At 40.7% G+C, this 16,589-nt stretch overlaps 20 pseudogenes; all 20 read right to left on the bottom strand.

Moving 5' to 3' along the window:
- Window positions 1-2,567: 2,567 nt before the first annotated feature.
- On the bottom strand, window positions 2,568-2,683 carry LOC128037006 (5S ribosomal RNA; annotated as a pseudogene).
- Window positions 2,684-3,455: 772 nt separating this feature from the next.
- On the bottom strand, window positions 3,456-3,571 carry LOC128036998 (5S ribosomal RNA; annotated as a pseudogene).
- Window positions 3,572-4,635: 1,064 nt separating this feature from the next.
- LOC128036993 (5S ribosomal RNA) lies at window positions 4,636-4,749 on the bottom strand (annotated as a pseudogene).
- Window positions 4,750-4,929: 180 nt separating this feature from the next.
- Window positions 4,930-5,043, bottom strand: LOC128037009 (5S ribosomal RNA; annotated as a pseudogene).
- Window positions 5,044-5,511: 468 nt separating this feature from the next.
- On the bottom strand, window positions 5,512-5,625 carry LOC128037011 (5S ribosomal RNA; annotated as a pseudogene).
- Window positions 5,626-6,394: 769 nt separating this feature from the next.
- LOC128037008 (5S ribosomal RNA) lies at window positions 6,395-6,506 on the bottom strand (annotated as a pseudogene).
- Window positions 6,507-6,682: 176 nt separating this feature from the next.
- LOC128037010 (5S ribosomal RNA) lies at window positions 6,683-6,796 on the bottom strand (annotated as a pseudogene).
- A 181-nt stretch (window positions 6,797-6,977) lies between these two features.
- On the bottom strand, window positions 6,978-7,091 carry LOC128036996 (5S ribosomal RNA; annotated as a pseudogene).
- A 470-nt stretch (window positions 7,092-7,561) lies between these two features.
- On the bottom strand, window positions 7,562-7,675 carry LOC128037003 (5S ribosomal RNA; annotated as a pseudogene).
- A 764-nt stretch (window positions 7,676-8,439) lies between these two features.
- Window positions 8,440-8,553, bottom strand: LOC128036999 (5S ribosomal RNA; annotated as a pseudogene).
- A 183-nt stretch (window positions 8,554-8,736) lies between these two features.
- LOC128037005 (5S ribosomal RNA) lies at window positions 8,737-8,851 on the bottom strand (annotated as a pseudogene).
- Window positions 8,852-10,485: 1,634 nt separating this feature from the next.
- LOC128036994 (5S ribosomal RNA) lies at window positions 10,486-10,601 on the bottom strand (annotated as a pseudogene).
- Window positions 10,602-10,786: 185 nt separating this feature from the next.
- Window positions 10,787-10,902, bottom strand: LOC128037004 (5S ribosomal RNA; annotated as a pseudogene).
- A 181-nt stretch (window positions 10,903-11,083) lies between these two features.
- LOC128037002 (5S ribosomal RNA) lies at window positions 11,084-11,198 on the bottom strand (annotated as a pseudogene).
- Window positions 11,199-11,669: 471 nt separating this feature from the next.
- LOC128036995 (5S ribosomal RNA) lies at window positions 11,670-11,784 on the bottom strand (annotated as a pseudogene).
- A 177-nt stretch (window positions 11,785-11,961) lies between these two features.
- On the bottom strand, window positions 11,962-12,076 carry LOC128037007 (5S ribosomal RNA; annotated as a pseudogene).
- Window positions 12,077-12,550: 474 nt separating this feature from the next.
- Window positions 12,551-12,666, bottom strand: LOC128037000 (5S ribosomal RNA; annotated as a pseudogene).
- A 1,387-nt stretch (window positions 12,667-14,053) lies between these two features.
- LOC128037001 (5S ribosomal RNA) lies at window positions 14,054-14,169 on the bottom strand (annotated as a pseudogene).
- Window positions 14,170-14,350: 181 nt separating this feature from the next.
- LOC128036997 (5S ribosomal RNA) lies at window positions 14,351-14,466 on the bottom strand (annotated as a pseudogene).
- Window positions 14,467-14,644: 178 nt separating this feature from the next.
- Window positions 14,645-14,761, bottom strand: LOC128036992 (5S ribosomal RNA; annotated as a pseudogene).
- Between the last annotated feature and the right edge of the window lie 1,828 nt (window positions 14,762-16,589).

Below are 16,589 nucleotides of genomic sequence, written 5' to 3'. Positions count from 1 at the left end.
TTTCAAAACGAAATAACGAATGACTTACACCAAGTCGAGAAAATGCAACTAAAAAACATTATATGAAATAAAATGGGAGGGTGCAACACGAGATTTCCAAGAAGGTCACCCATCCTAGTACTACTCCCAAGCACGCTTAATAGAGTTCCGGGATCCGCAATTTGGGATGATCGCAACCCAACTTGACAATCTATTCATATAAAGGTCCCTTTATTGCAGCTTGGCCAAAATTTAAATGCAAAACCAAATATCCGAAATTGTTTATTTCACAAAACGCAAATAACATTGAGTTAACCCGCCGAGAAAATGCAACTAAAAAAATTATATGAAATATAATGGAGGGTAAACAGACTTCCTGGAGGTCACCCATCTAGTACTATTTCCCGCCCGCTTTAACTGAGTTCAGGGATCCGCATTAGTGCCGGTATGATCGCACCGGCCAACTCGCAATCTATTCATAAATGCCTTTTATCGATTGCCCAAATTTAAATGCAAATTACCAAATATTGTTTCAAATTGTTTATTTAAAACGCAAATAACGAAGAGTTACACCACGCCGAAAAATGTAACTAAAAAAACATTATATGAAATAAAATGGGGGTGCAACACGGACATCCGGAGGTCACCCATCCTAGTCCTACTTCCCAAGCACGCTTAATCGGGAGTTCGATGGGATCCGCATTGCGGTATGATCGCACCCCGCCTCTTAAATCTATTCATATAAAGGTCTTTTATCGCAGGGCCCAATAATTTAAATGCAAATTACCAAATATCGCTTTCAAATTGTTTATTTCAAGACGAAATAACGATTGAGAACACGCCGAGAAAATGCAACAAAAAAAATATGAAATAAAATGGGAGCGGTAACACAAGGATTTCCTGTGAGGTCACCCATCCTAGTACTACTCGCCAAGCACGCTTAATCATGAGTTCGATGGGATCCTGCATTAGTGTCGGTATGATCGCACCCCAACTCTATGCATCTATTCATATAAAAGCGCCTTTATCGCAGCTATGCCAAATTTAAATGCAAATTCACCAAATATTGTTTCAAATTGTTTATTTCACAAAACGCAATAACGTAATGAGTTACACCACGCCGAGAAAATGTAAAAAAAACATTATATGAAATAAAATGGAGGTGCAACACGGGACTTTCAGAGGTCACCCATCCTAGTCCTACTCTCGCCAAGCACTTAATCGGGAGTTCGGGATCCGGCATTAGTGCCATGATCACGCCAACTTCAAGTAATCTATTCATAAAGCACGCCTTTATCGCACTTGCCTACTTAATTTAAATGCAAATTCAAATATCGCTTCAAATTATTTATTTCACAAGACGAAATAACCATTGAGTTACACCACGCCGAGAAATGCAACAAAAAAAATTATATGAAATAAATGGGAGGGTGCAACACGAGGACTTCCTGTGAGGTCACCCATCGAGTACTACTTCACCCAAGCACGCTTTAATCCATGAGTTCTCGGCGATCCGGCATTAGTGCCGGTATGATCGCATCTGCCGTCTTCATGTAATCTATTCATATAAAGGTTGCCGATCGCAGACTTTGCTCGAATTTAAATGCAAATTCGATCAATATCGCTCAAATTATTTATTTCACAAAACGAAATAACGTAATTTGTTACACCATGTCGAGAAAATGCAATTCAAAAAACATTATATGAAATAAAAGGGAGGGTGCAACACGAGGATTTCCAGAGGTCACCCATCCTAGTATTTCTTTCAAGCACGCCGAATCATGGATCGATGGGATCCTGCATTAGTGTCGGTATGATCGCACTACAACTTCTTGCGTAATCTATTCATATAAAGGTCGCTTCTTTATCAAGCTTAATACTCGAATTTAAAATGCAAATTCACCAAATATCGCTCAAATTGTTTATTTCACAAAACGCAAATAACGATCGAGCTACACCACGCCAAGAAAATGCAACAAAAAACATTATATGAAATAAATTGAGGGTGCAACACGAGGACTTCCCATGAGGTCACCCATCCTAGTACTACTTCGCCTTGCACGCTTGAATCGCGGAGTTCGATGGGATCCCGTGCATTAGTGTCGGCATGATCGCATCGCACAACTCTTGTTAATCTATTCATATAAAGGCTGCCTCGATCGCACTTCTGCGCCGAATTTAAATAAATTTAATTCTAATATCGCTCCAAATTATTTATTTCACAAAATGAAAATAACGAATGAGTTACACCACGCCGAGAAAATGCAACTAAAAAAACATTATATGAAAAAAATGGAGGTGCAATACGAGGATTCTCTCCAGAGGTCACCCATCCTAGTACTACTCTCGCCAGCACTTTGATCGCAAGTTCGATGGGATCCGTGCATTAGTGCTGTATGATCGCGACCGCCAACTTATGTAATCTATTCATATAAAGGATGCCTTTCATCGCAGCTTGCGCTTCAAATTTAAATGCAAATTCACCAAATATCGCTTCAAATTGTTTATTTCACAAAACGACAAATAACGAATGAGTTACACCACGCCGAGAAAATGCAACTAAAAAACATTATATGAAATAAAATGGGAGGGTGCAACACGAGGACTTCCTGCGAGGTCACCCATCCTAGTACTACTCTCGCCCAAGCACGCTTAATCATGAGTTCGATGGATCCGTGCATTAGTGTCTGGTATGATCGCACCTGCCAACTCTTGCATAATCTATTCATATAAAGGCTACCCCTTATCGCAGCTTGCGCTGTGAATTTAAAATGCAAATTGACCAAATATCGCTTCAAATTATTTATTTCACAAAACGCAAATAACGAATGAGTTACACCCACGCCTAGAAAATGCAACTAAAAAAACATTATATGAAATAAATGGAGGGTGCAACACGAGGACTTCCTGTGAGGTCACCCATCCTAGTACTACTTCTCACCAAGCACGCTTAATCATGCGAGTTCGATGGGATCCTATGCATTAGTGCCGGTATGATCGCACTACCCAACTCTCGCGTAATCTATTCATATAAAGGTCGCCTTATCGTAGCTTGGCGCCGAATTTAAATGCAAATTGACCAAATATCGCTTCAAATTATTTATTTCACAAAACGAAAATAACGAATGAGTTACACCACGCCGAGAAAATGCAACTAAAAAAAACATTATATGAAATAAAATGGGGGTGTAACACGAGGATTCCCAGAGGTCACCCATCCTAGTACTACTCGCCAAGCACGCTTAACTCATGAGTTCGATGGGATCCGGCATTAGTGCCGGTATGATCGCACCCGCCAACTCTTGCGTAATCTATTCATATAGTAGGTCTGCCTTATCGGTAGCTTTGGCGCCGAATTTAAATGCAAATTCAACAAATATCGCTTTCAAATTATTTATTTCACAAAACGCAAATAACGAATGAGTTACACCACGCCGAGAAAATGCAACTAAAAAAACATTATATGAAATAAATGGGAGGTGCAACACGAGGATTTCCTGCGAGGTCACCCATCCTAGTACTACTCTCGCCAAGCACGCTTAATCATGCGAGTTCGATGGGATCCTGCATTAGTGCCGGTATGATCGCACCTGCCAACTCTTGCGTAATCTATTCATATAAAGTCGCTCGATCGCACTTGCAATACCAAATTTAAATGCAAATTGACCAAATATCGCTTCAAATTATTTATTTCACAAAATGAAAATAACGAATGAGTTACACCACGCCGAGAAAATGCAACTAAAAAAAATTATATGAAATAAAATGGGAGGGTGCAACACGAGGACTTCCTGCAGAGGTCACCCATCCTAGTACTACTCGCCAAGCACGCTTAATCATGAGTTCATGGGATCCGGGCATTAGTGCCGGTATGATCGCACTCCGCCAACTCAATGCTAATCTATTCATATAAAGGTCGCCTTTATCGCAGCTTGCGCCTCGAATTTAAATGCAAATTCACCAAATATCGCTTTCAAATTGTTTATTTCACAAAACGCAAATAACGAATGAGTTACACCACGCCGAGAAAATGCAACTAAAAAAAATTATATGAAATAAAATGGGAGGGTGCAACACGAGACTTCCTGCGAGGTCACCCATCCTAGTACTACTTCTCGCCAAGCACGCTTTAATCATGGAGTTCAATGGGATCCGGCATTAGTGTCGGTATGATCGCACTCCGCCAACTCTTGCGCAATCTATTCATATAAAGGTCAGCCCCTTATCGCAGAGCTTGCGCCTCGAAATTTAAATGCAAATTGACCAAATATCGTTTCAAATTGTTTATTTCACAAAACGCAAATAACGAATGAGTTACACCACGCCGAGAAAATGCAACTAAAAAAACATTATATGAAATAAAATGAGGGTGCAACACGAGGACTTCCCAGAGGTCACCCATCCTAGTACTACTCTCGCCAAGCACGCTTAATCATGAGTTCATGGGATCCGCATTAGTGCCGGTATGATCGCATCCGCCAACTCTTGGCAATCTATTCATATAAAGGTCGCCTTTATCGTAGACTTGCCTCGAATTTAAATGCAAATTGACCAAATATCGCTTCAAATTATTTATTTCACAAAACGAAAATAACGTAATGAGTTACACCACGCCGAGAAAATGCAACTAAAAAAACATTATATGAAATAAAATGGAGGGTGCAACACGAGGACTTCCTGCGAGGTCACCCATCCTAGTACTACTCGCCCAAGCACGCTTAATCATGAGTTCAATGGGGATCCGGCATTAGTGCTGGTATGATCGCACCCGCCAACTCTTGGTACAATCTATTCATATAAAGGTCGCCTCTTATCGCAGCTTAGCGCCAATTTAAATGCAAATTCGACCAAATATCGCTTCAAATTATTTATTTCACAAAACGAAAATAACGTAATGAGTTACACCACGCCGAGAAAATGCAACTAAAAAACATTATATGAAATAAAATGGAGGTGCAACACGAGGATTTCCTGGAGGTCACCCATCCTAGTACTACTCTCGCCAAGCACGCTTAATCATGGAGTTCGATGGGATCCGGCATTAGTGCCGGTATGATCGCACCTGCCAACTCTTGCGCAATCTATTCATATAAAGGTCGCCTTTATCGCAGCTTGCCTCAATTTAAATGCAAATTCGACCAAATATCGCTTCAAATTGTTTATTTCACAAAACGAAATAACGAATGAGTTACACCACGCCGAGAAAATGCAACTAAAAAAATTATATGAAATAAAATGAGGGTGCAACACGAGGACTTCCCAGAGGTCACCCATCCTAGTACTACTCTCGCCAAGCACGCTTAATCATGAGTTCTGATGGATCCGGCATTAGTGTCGGTATGATCGCACCCAGCCAACTTCTTGCGCAATCTATTCATATAAAGGTCGCCTTTATCGCAGCTTGCGCCAATTTAAATGCAAATTCGACCAAATATCGCTTCAAATTGTTTATTTCACAAAACGAAAATAACGAATGAGTTACACCACGCCGAGAAAATGCAACTAAAAAAACATTATATGAAATAAAATGGGAGGGTGCAACACGAGGACTTCCTGTGAGGTCACCCATCCTAGTACTACTCTCGCCAAGCACGCTTAATCATGAGTTCGATGGGATCCGGCATTAGTGCCGGTATGATCGCACCCGCCAACTCTCATGCGTAATCTATTCATATAAAGGTCGCCTTTTATCGCTTGTACGCCTAATTTAAATGCAAATTCGACCAAATATCGCTTTCAAATTATTTATTTCACAAAACGCAAATAACGTAATGAGTTACACCACGCCGAGAAAATGCAACTAAAAAAATTATATGAAATAAAATGGGAGGTGCAACACGAGGACTTCCTGTGAGGTCACCCATCCTAGTACTACTCTCGCCAAGCACGCTTTAATCATGAGTTCGATGGATCCGGCATTAGTGCCGTATGATCGCACTCTGCCAACTCTGCAAGCTAATCTATTCATATAAAGGCTACCCTTATCGTATTTCGCCTCCGAATTTAAATGCAAATTCGACCAAATATCGCTTCAAATTGTTTATTTCACAAAACGCAAATAACGAATGAGTTACACCACGCCGAGAAAATGCAACTAAAAAAACATTATATGAAATAAAATGGAGGGTGCAACACGAGGACTTCCTGAGGTCACCCATCCTAGTACTACTCTCGCCAAGCACGCTTAATCATGAGTTCGGCGGGATCCTGCATTAGTGCCGGTATGATCGCACCTGCCAACTCTTGCGCAATCTATTCATATAAAGGTCGCCTTTATCGCACTAGCGCCTCAATTTAAATGCAAATTCACCAAATATCGCTTCAAATTATTTATTTCACAAAACGAAAATAACGTAATGAGTTACACCACGCCGAGAAATGCAACTAAAAAAAACATTATATGAAATAAAATGGGAGGGTGCAACACGAGGACTTCCTGTGAGGTCACCCATCCTAGTACTACTCGCCAAGCACGCTTAATCATGGAGTTCGATGGGATCCGCATTAGTGCCGGTATGATCGCACTCCCAACTCTTGCGCAATCTATTCATATAAAGGTCGCCTTTATCGCAGACTTGCGCCAATTTAAATGCAAATTCGACCAAATATCGCTTCAAATTGTTTATTTCACAAAACGCAAATAACGAATGAGTTACACCACGCCGAGAAAATGCAACTAAAAAAACATTATATGAAATAAAATGAGGTGCAACACGAGACTTCCTGTGAGGTCACCCATCCTAGTACTACTCTCGCCAAGCACGCTTAATCATGGAGTTCGACGGGATCCGGCATTAGTGCCGGTATGATCGCACCTGGCCAACTCTGCTAATCTATTCATATAAAGGTCGCCTTTATCGCAGCTTATGCGCACTAATTTAAATGCAAATTCACCAAATATCGCTTCAAATTGTTTATTTCACAAAACGCAAATAACGAATGAGTTACACCACGCCGAGAAAATGCAACTAAAAAAAAACATTATATGAAATAAAATGGAGGTGCAACACGAGGACTTCCTGCGAGGTCACCCATCCTAGTACTACTCTCGCCAAGCACGCTTAATCATGAGTTCGATGGGATCCGGCATTAGTGCCGGTATGATCGCACCCGCCAACTCTTGCGCAATCTATTCATATAAAGGTCGCCTTTATCGCAGCTTGCGCCAAATTTAAATGCAAATTCACCAAATATCGCTTCAAATTGTTTATTTCACAAAACGCAAATAACGAATGAGTTACACCACGCCGAGAAAATGCAACTAAAAAACATTATATGAAATAAAATGGGAGGGTGCAACACGAGGATTTCCTCAGAGGTCACCCATCCTAGTACTACTTTCGCCAAGCACGCTTAATCATGGAGTTCAAGGGATCCGCATTAGTGCCGGTATGATCGCACCTGGCCAACTTCTGCGCAATCTATTCATATAAAGGTCGCCCTTATCGCAGCTTGCGCCTAATTTAAATGCAAATTGACCAAATATCGCTTTCAAATTATTTATTTCACAAAACGCAAATAACGAATGAGTTACACCACGCCGAGAAAATGCAACTAAAAAACATTATATGAAATAAAATGAGAGGTGCAACACGAGGACTTCCTGTGAGGTCACCCATCCTAGTACTACTCTCGCCAAGCACGCTTAATCATGGAGTTCGATGGGATCCGCATTAGTGCTGGTATGATCGCACCTGCCAACTCTTGCAAATCTATTCATATAAAGGCTGCCCTTATCGCAGCTTGCGCCTAATTTAAATGCAAATTCGACCAAATATCGCTTTCAAATTATTTATTTCACAAAACGCAAATAACGAATGAGTTACACCACGCCGAGAAAATGCAACTAAAAAAAATTATATGAAATAAAATGAGGGGTGCAACACGAGGACTTCCTGCGAGGTCACCCATCCTAGTACTACTCTCGCCAAGCACGCTTAATCATGAGTTCGATGGGATCCGGCATTAGTGCCGGTATGATCGCACTGGCCAACTCTCTGCGCAATCTATTCATATAAAGGTCGCCTTTATCGCAGCTTGCGCCTAATTTAAATGCAAATTCAACCAAATATCGCTTTCAAATTATTTATTTCACAAAACGAAAATAACGAATGAGTTACACCACGCCGAGAAAATGCAACTAAAAAAACATTATATGAAATAAAATGGAGGGTGCAACACGAGGACTTCCCAGAGGTCACCCATCCTAGTACTACTTCGCCAAGCACGCTTAATCATGAGTTCAATGGGATCCGGCATTAGTGCCGGTATGATCGCACCTGCCAACTCTTGCGCAAATCTATTCATATAAAGGTCGCCTTTATCGCAGCTTATTCAATTTAAATGCAAATTCACCAAATATCGCTTTCAAATTGTTTATTTCACAAAACGCAAATAACGAATGAGTTACACCACGCCGAGAAAATGCAACTAAAAAAAAATTTATATGAAATAAAATGGAGGGTGCAACACGAGGACTTCCTGTGAGGTCACCCATCCTAGTACTACTCTCGCCAAGCACGCTTAATCATGAGTTCGATGGGATCCGGCATTAGTGCCGGTATGATCGCACCACCAACTCTTGCGCAATCTATTCATATAAAGGTCGCCCTTTATCGCAGCTTAAGCGCCCAAATTTAAATGCAAATTCACCAAATATCGCTTTCAAATTGTTTATTTCACAAAACGCAAATAACGTATGAGTTACACCACGCCGAGAAAATGCAACTAAAAAAACATTATATGAAATAAAATGGGAGGGTGCAACACGAGGACTTCCTGCAGAGGTCACCCATCCTAGTACTACTCTCGCCAAGCACGCTTAATCATGAGTTCGATGGGATCCTGCATTAGTGCCGGTATGATCGCACCCGCCAACTCTGCGCAATCTATTCATATAAAGGTCGCCTTTATCGCAGCTTGGCGCCTCAATTTAAATGCAAATTCGACCAAATATCGCTTTCAAATTGTTTATTTCACAAAACGCAAATAACGAATGAGTTACACCACGCCGAGAAAATGCAACTAAAAAAACATTATATGAAATAAAATGGAGGGTGCAACACGAGGACTTCCCAGTGAGGTCACCCATCCTAGTACTACTCTCCCAAGCACGCTTAATCATGAGTTCGATGGGATCCGCATTAGTGCCGGTATGATCGCACCTGCCAACTCTTGCGCAATCTATTCATATAAAGGTCGCCTTTATCGCAGCTTGCGCCGAATTTAAATGCAAATTCACCAAATATCGCTTCAAATTGTTTATTTCACAAAACGCAAATAACGTAATGAGTTACACCACGCCGAGAAAATGCAACTAAAAAAACATTATATGAAATAAAATGGGAGGGTGCAACACGAGGATTTCCTGTGAGGTCACCCATCCTAGTACTACTCGCCCAAGCACGCTTAATCATGAGTTCGATGGGATCCGGCATTAGTGTCGGTATGATCGCACCTGCCAACTCTTGCGCAATCTATTCATATAAAGGTCGCCTTTTATCGCAGCTTGCGCCAATTTAAATGCAAATTTCACCAAATATCGCTTCAAATTGTTTATTTCACAAAACGCAAATAACGAATGAGTTACACCACGCCGAGAAAATGCAACTAAAAAACATTATATGAAATAAAATGAGAGGTGCAACACGAGGACTTCCTGTGAGGTCACCCATCCTAGTACTACTCTCGCCAAGCACGCTTAATCATGAGTTCACGGGATCCGGCAGCATTAGTGCTGTATGATCGCACCACAACTCTTGCGCAATCTATTCATATAAAGGCCGCCTTTATCGCAGTTGCGCTAATTTAAATGCAATTCAACCAAATATCGCTTTCAAATTGTTTATTTCACAAAACGCAAATAACGTAATGAGTTACACCACGCCGAGAAAATGCAACTAAAAAAACATTATATGAAATAAAATGAGGGTGCAACACGGACTTCCTGCGAGGTCACCCATCCTAGTACTACTCAAGCACGCTTAATCATGGAGTTCTTATGGATCCGCATTAGTGCAGTATGATCGCATCTGCCAACTCTCAAGTAATCTATTCATATAAAGGTCGCCCCTTATCGCAGATTGCGCCTTTGAATTTAAATGCAAATTCACCAAATATCGCTTCAAATTGTTTATTTCACAAAACGCAAATAACGAATGAGTTACACCACGCCGAGAAAATGCAACTAAAAAACATTATATGAAATAAAATGGAGGGTGCAACACGAGGATTTCTGTGAGGTCACCCATCCTAGTACTATTTCGCCAAGCACGCTTAATCATGGAGTTCGATGGGATCCGCATTAGTGTCGGTATGATCGCACCTGGCAACTCTGCACAATCTATTCATATAAAGGTCGCCTTTATCGCTAACTTCGCCTCAATTTAAATGCAAATTCGACCAAATATCGCTTCAAATTATTTATTTCACAAAACGAAAATAACGTAATGAGTTACACCACGCCGAGAAAATGCAACTAAAAAAACATTATATGAAATAAAATGGGAGGTGCAACACGAGGACTTCCTGTGAGGTCACCCATCCTAGTACTACTCTCGCCAAGCACGCTTAATCATGGAGTTCGATGGGATCCGGCATTAGTGGTCGGTATGATCGCACCTGCCAACTCTTGCACAATCTATTCATATAAAGGTCGCCTTTATCGCAGGCTTGCGCCTCAAATTTAAATGCAAATTCACCAAATATCGCTTTCAAATTATTTATTTCACAAAACGCAAATAACGAATGAGTTACACCACGCCGAGAAAAATGCAACTAAAAAAAACATTATATGAAATAAAATGAGGGGGTGCAACACGAGGATTTCCTGTGAGGTCACCCATCCTAGTACTACTTCTCCTCAAGCACGCTTAATCATGAGTTCTGATGGGATCCGGCATTAGTGCCGGTATGATCGCACCTGCCAACTCTTGCGCAATCTATTCATATAAAGGTCGCCTTTATCGCAATTCTGCACTCAATTTAAATGCAAATTGACCAAATATCGCTTCAAATTATTTATTTCACAAAACGCAAATAACGTAATGAGTTACACCACGCCGAGAAAATGCAACTAAAAAAACATTATATGAAATAAAATGGAGGGATGCAACACGAGGACTTCCTGTGAGGTCACCCATCCTAGTACTACTTCTCGCCAAGCACGCTTAATCATGAGTTCGATGGGATCCGGTATTAGTGCCGGTATGATCGCACCCACAACTCTTGCGCAATCTATTCATATAAAGGCCCTTTATCGTAGCTTGCGCCAATTTAAATGCAAATTCACCAAATATCGCTTCAAATTGTTTATTTCACAAAACGCAAATAACGTAATGAGTTACACCACGCCGAGAAAATGCAACTAAAAAAACATTATATGAAATAAAATGGAGGGGTGCAACACGAGGACTTCCTGCGAGGTCACCCATCCTAGTACTACTCGCCAAGCACGCTTAATCATGGAGTTCGATGGGATCCGCATTAGTGTCGGTATGATCGCACTCCGCCAACCTTGCGCAATCTATTCATATAAAGGTCGCCCTTATCATAGCTTTGCGCCTCAATTTAAATGCAAATTGACCAAATATCGCTTTCAAATTGTTTATTTCACAAAAACGCAAATAACGAATGAGTTACACCACGCCGAGAAAATGCAACTAAAAAAAACATTATATGAAATAAAATGGGAGGTGCAACACGAGGATTTCCTGTGAGGTCACCCATCCTAGTACTACTCGCGCCAAGCACGCTTAATCATGGAGTTCATGGGATCCGTGCATTAGTGTCGGTATGATCGCACCCACAACTCTTGCGCAATCTATTCATATAAAGGCTTTTATCGTAGCTTTGCGCCAATTTAAATGCAAATTCGACCAAATATCGCTTTCAAATTGTTTATTTCACAAAACGCAAATAACGAATGAGTTACACCACGCCGAGAAAATGCAAACTAAAAAAACATTATATGAAATAAATGGGAGGGTGCAACACGAGGACTTCCTGCAGAGGTCACCCATCCTAGTACTACTCTCGCCAAGCACGCTTAATCATGGAGTTCGATGGGATCCGCATTAGTGCCGGTATGATCGCACTCCACAACTCTCATGCAATCTATTCATATAAAGTCATCTTCTTTATCGCACTTGCTGCGCCGAATTTAAATGCAAATTGACCAAATATCGCTTCAAATTATTTATTTCACAAAACGAAAATAACGTAATGAGTTACACCACGCCGAGAAAATGCAACTAAAAAAACATTATATGAAATAAAATGGAGGGTGCAAACACGAGGACTTCCTGAGGTCACCCATCCTAGTACTACTCGCCCAAGCACGCTTAATCATGGAGTTCGATGGGATCCGCATTAGTGTTGTATGATCGCACTGGCCAACTCGCGTAATCTATTCATATAAAGGTCTGCCCTTATCGCAAGACTTGGGCCCGAATTTAAATGCAAATTCGACCAAATATCGCTTCAAATTGTTTATTTCACAAAACGCAATAACGTAATGAGTTACACCACGCCGAGAAAATGCAAAAAAAAAACATTATATGAAATAAAATGGGAGGTGCAACACGAGGACTTCCCAAGAGGTCACCCATCCTAGTACTACTCTCGCCAAGCACGCTTGATCATCGAGTTCGATGGGATCCGTGCATTAAAGGTTGTATGATCGCACCTTGGCCAACTCAGAGCGCAATCTATTCATATAAAGGCCGCCCTTAACAGAGCTTTACTCTTAATTTAAATGCAAATTCGACTCAAATATCGTTTCAAATTGTTTATTTCACAAAACGCAAATAACGAATGAGTTACACCACGACGAGAAAATGCAACTAAAAAAACATTATATGAAATAAAATGAGAGGGTGCAACACGAGGACTTCCTGCAGAGGTCACCCATCCTAGTACTACTCGCTACCAAGCACGCTTAATCATGGAGTTCGATGGATCCCAAGGTATTAGTGCCGGTATGATCGCACCTGGCCAACTCTTGCACAATCTATTCATATAAAGGTCGCCTTTATCAAGAGCTTGGCGCTTCCTCAATTTAAATGCAAATTCAGCAAATATCGCTTCAAATTATTTATTTCACAAAACGAAAATAACGAATGAGTTACACCAATGCCGAGAAAATGCAAATTAAAAAAACATTATATGAAATAAAATGAGTGGGTAAACACGAGGACTTCCATGAGGTCACCCATCCTAGTACTACTCGCCCAAGCACGCTTAATCATGGAGTTCTCGATGGGATCCCAGTATTAGTGTCGTATGATCGCATTCCGCCAACTCTTTGCAACAATCTATTAATATAAACGCTTTCAATGCCTTTATCGAGATTTACGCGTCAATTTAAATGCAAATTCGACCAAATATCGCTTCAAATTATTTATTTCACAAAACATAATAACGTAATGAGTTACACCCACGCCCAGAAAATGCAACTAAAAAAAACATTATATGAAATAAAATGAGGTGCAACACGAGGATTTCTGCGAGGTCACCCATCCTAGTACTACTCGCCAAGCACACGCTTAATCATGAGTTCATGGGATCCGGCATTAGTGCCGGTATGATCGCACCCGACAACTCTTGCATGTAATTTATTCTATATAAGGTCGCCTTTATCGTTAGCTTGGCGCCGAATTTAAATGCAAATTCACCAAATATCGCTTTCAAATTGTTTATTTCACAAAACGCAAATAACGTAATGAGTTACACCACGAGAAAATGCAACTAAAAAACATTATATGAAATAAAATGGGAGGGTAACACGAGGACTTCCTGCAGAGGTCACCCATCCTAGTACTACTCTCGCCAAGCACGCTTAATCAATGAGTTCGATGGGATCCGGTGCATTAGTGCGGGTATGATCGCACCTGGCCAACTTCAGCGCAATCTATTCATATAAAGGTCGCCCTTATCGCAGCTAAGGCTTCTCAATTTAAATGCAAATTCGACCAAATATCGCTTTCAAATTGTTTATTTCACAAAACGCAAATAACGTAATGAGTTACACCACGCCGAGAAAATGCAACTAAAAACATTATATGAAATAAAATGGGAGGTGCAACACGAGGACTTCCTCAGAGGTCACCCATCCTAGTACTACTCTCGCCAAGCACGCTTTAATCATGAGTTCGATGGGATCCGATGCATTAGTGCGGTATGATCGCACCCACCAACTCTTGCGTAATCTATTCATATAGGCTACCTTTTATCGCCTTCTTGCGCCTAATTTAAATGCAAATTCAAGCAAATATCGCTTCAAATTATTTATTTCACAAAACGCAAATAACGTAATGAGTTACACCTACGCCGAGAAAATGCAACTAAAAAAACATTATATGAAATAAAATGGAGGGTGCAACACGAGGATTCTCTTGAGGTCACCCATCCTAGTACTACTCTCGCCCAAGCACGCTTTTAATCATGGAGTTCGATGGGATCCGGCATTAGTGCCGTATGATCGCACCACAACTTCTCATGAGAATCTATTCATATAAAGGTCCCTTTATCAAGACTTATGGCGTAATTTAAATGCAAATTCAACCAAATATCGCTTTCAAATTTATTTATTTCACAAAACGCAAATAACGTAATGAGTTACACCACCGAGAAAATGCAACTAAAAAACATTATATGAAATAAAATGAGGGTGCAACACGAGGATTTCCTGTGAGGTCACCCATCCTAGTACTACTCTCGCCCAAGCACGCTTAATGTGGAGTTCGATGGGATCCCAGGCATTAGTGCCGGTATGATCGCACCGGCCAACTCTCATGTTAATCTATTCATATAAAGGTCGCCTTTATCGCAGCTTCTGCGCGCCTAATTTAAATGCAAATTCAACAAATATCGCTTCAAATTATTTATTTCACAAACGAAAATAACGAATGAGTTACACCATCGCCGAGAAAATGCAACAAAAACATTATATGAAATAAAATGGGGTGCAACACTAGACTTCCTGCGAGGTCACCCATCCTAGTACTACTCTTCGCCAAGCACGCTTGATCATGGAGTTCAAGGGATCCGCAGCATTAGTGCCGGTATGATCGCACCGCGCCAACTCTGGCGCAATCTATTCATATAAAGCGTCTCCCTTTATCATAGCTTATGCACCGAATTTAAATGCAAATTCGAGCAAATATCGCTTTCAAATTATTTATTTCACAAAACGAAAATAACGTAATGAGTTACACCCACGCCGAGAAAATGCAACTAAAAAAAAACATTATATGAAATAAAATGGAGGTGGTGCAACACGAGGACTTCCTGTGGAGGTCACCCATCCTAGTACTACTCATTCCAAGCACGCTTAATCATGGAGTTCGATGGGATCCGGTATTAGTGCCGGTATGATCGCACTCACAACTCATGCGCAATCTATTCATATAAAGGTCATGCCTTTATCGCAGATTTGCGTCGAATTTAAATGCAAATTCACCAAAATATCGCTTTCAAATTGTTTATTTCACAAAACGCAAATAACGTAATGAGTTACACCACGAGATGAAATGCAACAATAAAAACATTATATGAAATAAAATGGGAGGGTGCAACACGAGGACTTCCAAGAGGTCACCCATCCTAGTACTACTCTCGCCAAGCACGCTTAACGCATGGAGTTCGATGGGATCCGGCATTAGTTCGGTATGATCGCACTCTACCAACTCTTTGGCAATCTATTCATATAAAGCTCGCCCTCATCAAGCTAATTGCGCCACTTAATTTAAATGCAAATTCGACCAAATATCGCTTCAAATTATTTATTTCACAAAAACGCAAATAACGAATGAGTTACACCACGCCGAGAAAATGCAACTAAAAAAATTATATGAAATAAATTGAGGGTGCAACACGGAGGACTTCTGTGAGGTCACCCATCCTAGTACTACTCTCGCAGCGCCGCACTTAATCGCAGTGAGTTCTGGGGATCCAGCATTAGTGAATGGTATGATCGCACCGGCCAACTCTGGCGTAATCTATTCATATAAAGGGCTCCTTCATCAAGCTTTCTATACGAATTTAAATGCAAATTGACCAAATATCGCTTCAAATTGTTTATTTCACAAAACGCAAATAACGAATGAGTTAACACTCACGAGAAAAATGCAACTAAAAAAAAACATTATATGAAATAAAATGAGGGTGCAACACGAGGACTTCTGCGAGGTCACCCATCCTAGTACTACTCTCGCCAAGCACGCTTTAATCGCTAGTTCGATGGGATCCGCATTAGTGCCGTATGATCGCACCTGCCAACTCTTGGCGTAATCTATTCATATAAAGTGTCGTCTTTATCGCACATTGGCGCTCAATTTAAATGCAAATTCGACCAAATATCGCTTTCAAATTATTTATTTCACAAAAGCAACAATAACAATGAGTTACAACACGCCGAGAAAATGCAACTAAAAAAAACATTATATGAAATAAAATGGGTGGGTGCAACATTTAGGATTTCCTGTGAGGTCACCCATCCTAGTACCATCTCTCACCAAGCACGCTTAATCATGGAGTTCGATGGGATCCGGTATTAGTGCCGTATGACGCACTCCGCCAACTCTTGCCAATCTATTCATATAAAGGGTTTC

Source organism: Gossypium raimondii, unplaced genomic scaffold (assembly GCF_025698545.1).
Source record: "Gossypium raimondii isolate GPD5lz unplaced genomic scaffold, ASM2569854v1 Contig00160, whole genome shotgun sequence".
NCBI classification, from domain to species: Eukaryota; Viridiplantae; Streptophyta; class Magnoliopsida; order Malvales; family Malvaceae; genus Gossypium; species Gossypium raimondii.
The sequence above is the reverse complement of the archived record's forward strand: the minus strand, read 5'-3'. Positions and strand labels throughout refer to the sequence as shown.